The sequence below is a fragment of the Triticum aestivum genome, chromosome 3A, assembly GCF_018294505.1.
Source record: "Triticum aestivum cultivar Chinese Spring chromosome 3A, IWGSC CS RefSeq v2.1, whole genome shotgun sequence".
Lineage (NCBI taxonomy): Eukaryota > Viridiplantae > Streptophyta > Magnoliopsida > Poales > Poaceae > Triticum > Triticum aestivum.
The window spans coordinates 367,851,606-367,853,901 of record NC_057800.1 but is presented as its reverse complement, the minus strand read 5'-3'; positions in this window follow the sequence as shown (position 1 = coordinate 367,853,901).

The window sequence follows — 2,296 nt, the reverse complement described above, 5'->3', positions numbered from 1 at the left end:
ATCGTCAAGGCCACTCAGGAGCTGCAGGATGCAAGGGCCATGTGCGGAGACCGCCGCCCACCTGGCGCAGCTCCCCATCCAGGAGAGTATGGCAGGCTGCGCGTCTGCATCGACATCCCAGGGCTCAACAGGGCCGCATCTCAGGAGCGCTTCTGGCCTTCGCGCACTGGCTGGTGCGAGCGTCCACCTCACAGCTACGTTTGCATGCCGTTTGGCCTGCCAAGCGTGGCATCCGCCTTCCAGCACAACCTATGAAGCATCCTGGCAACCCAGGAGGCCAGGCATCATGCTGTCCAGGCGGAGATGGAGATGGTCCTCAGGGAGCCACCTCAGCCCCAGAGCCTCCCTAGGCTCAGGGTCTTGGCGGCTCATGAGGAGCGCCTTCTTCAGCGCGCACCTTCAGCTACCCCAATGCTCCTTCGACAACAAAACCAGGTGACATTTTCCAAGTTCATTCAGCTGGGAGCGCCTCTCGAGCTGCATTATTCCCAGGTCGCATGGTGAGGAAATCCTGGACTAAGGGGTCCTCGGGCATCCGGCCAATTGGACATGGGCCGGACTATTGGGCTGTGAAGATAGAAGATGGAAGACTATCGGGCATCCGGCCGCAGCTTGGTACTCATCTGCCCTGGACCCGCCGAACGTGTCGGAGGCGGGCCTTGCCCGGTTGCGCCGGATAGCGACGGCGCGAGGCATCGACGGGGCGAAGGTGTTCAAGGCCGGCTCCGCCACCCCTGAGGGTTAGAGGAGCACCTTCTATCCACTCTTCGTAAGTGCCATTGTTGCTGGCCTGGAGCCTCCCTTCTCCGAGTTCTTCTTCTCTGTCCTCCGCCATTACAAGCTACAGGCTCTGCATCTCCATCCCAACTCCGTCCTTCTCCTCGCGATCTTTGCTTATTATTGCGAGGCCCATGTTGGGGTGCAGCCCTCAGTGGCCTTGCTGCGCCACTACTTCTACCTCCGGACCTCTCGCGGTCCTGCTTCCATGTGCGCGAGCTTCGTCGTGTATGGTGGCGCCATTGCCATCTCGAACTCTGGGAAGAGGATTGAGGGCTTCAGGAGCAAGTGGGTCTTGGTGGACGCTGAGCGCATCCACCCTCGGCTGATCTTGCCCATCGAGCAGCCCGCACGAAGATGGTCTTGGAGAAGATGGACGCGGATCTGAGGCCGGCCGACATGGTGGCGGCGAAGCTGACCGGCGCGTCGTTGCTAAGGGAGTTCCTGGAGCACCAGCTGGCTCCGCTTCGGCCGTACTTGCTTCCAATGTGGAGGCTCCATCCGAGCCCCGCGGCCTGGGCTGACGGAGACTTGGCTGTGGTTCTCCAATCTCTGGTCGGGGGCAATGTGGCGAGGTTGGAGGGCGCTCCTACGCCCTTGTTCCTCCGCGGCAACTGGGAGCGGGTAGTGAAGTCCATGCCCTTCTTCAACGGGGAAGGGCCCGTGCCCCTGGAGGCTCCCGAGGAACCGGTGGACGTGCCCTCCAGCGACTCCAGCGAAGAGGAAGAAGGAGGGGAGCGCGGAAAAGGGCCTGACTCCGAGGCGACTGACGGAGAGTCGAGGGCTCCCCTCCCCCGGCGCAGGTCCCGTGTTCTCCGCCTCTCTCCGAACGATGACGACGAGGATGACGATGAATACGACAACGAGCAGGACGGCGGGAGCTCGCCCCCGATCCCGAAGAAGGACAGGACCGGGCTGATCTCCCGCGGGTCTCCCCCGGCCCTGGGGCGAACCGCAGACGCACCTTCCACCTCCAAGCTTCCCGAGGTTGACCCTTCCAGCCGGCTTTCAGGCTTCAAATTTGGCCGGAGGCCGCTTGAGCTCACTGGCGACGACCCGTAAGCATTCGATTCTTGTCTTTATCTCTTGCTCTGCTTCTGAGGCTTGACGTCCGCATCTTTGGATAGGTTGGCGCCCGCGGCAAAGAAGTCAAAGGGGGCTCCTGAGGTTCTGTTCGTGACAGCACCCCTGAAGGAAGGTGACCGCGACGCACAAGCTTCTCCTGCCCAGTCGTCCTCGTGGGGCCTGACTGAGCCGGCTGGGGCGAGCTCAGGTCCCATGGCCCAAGTGGCTCCCGAGGTGCTCCCGTCTGCCGCCGCTGCTATAGCTGTCAGGGCGCGGTAGACTCCGCCTCAGGATGCTGCGGCCGTGCTGCCGCCTTCTCCTCCTACTCCACCGGCTGCTATCTCCCCGACTCCTTCCGCCGTTCTGGACCGCGTTGTTGCTGAGCTGGACCAGCTGCGGCTGGATCTTCTCGGCGCCGACCCTCGCCTGGTGGCCGGGCGCTTGGAGCTGGTTT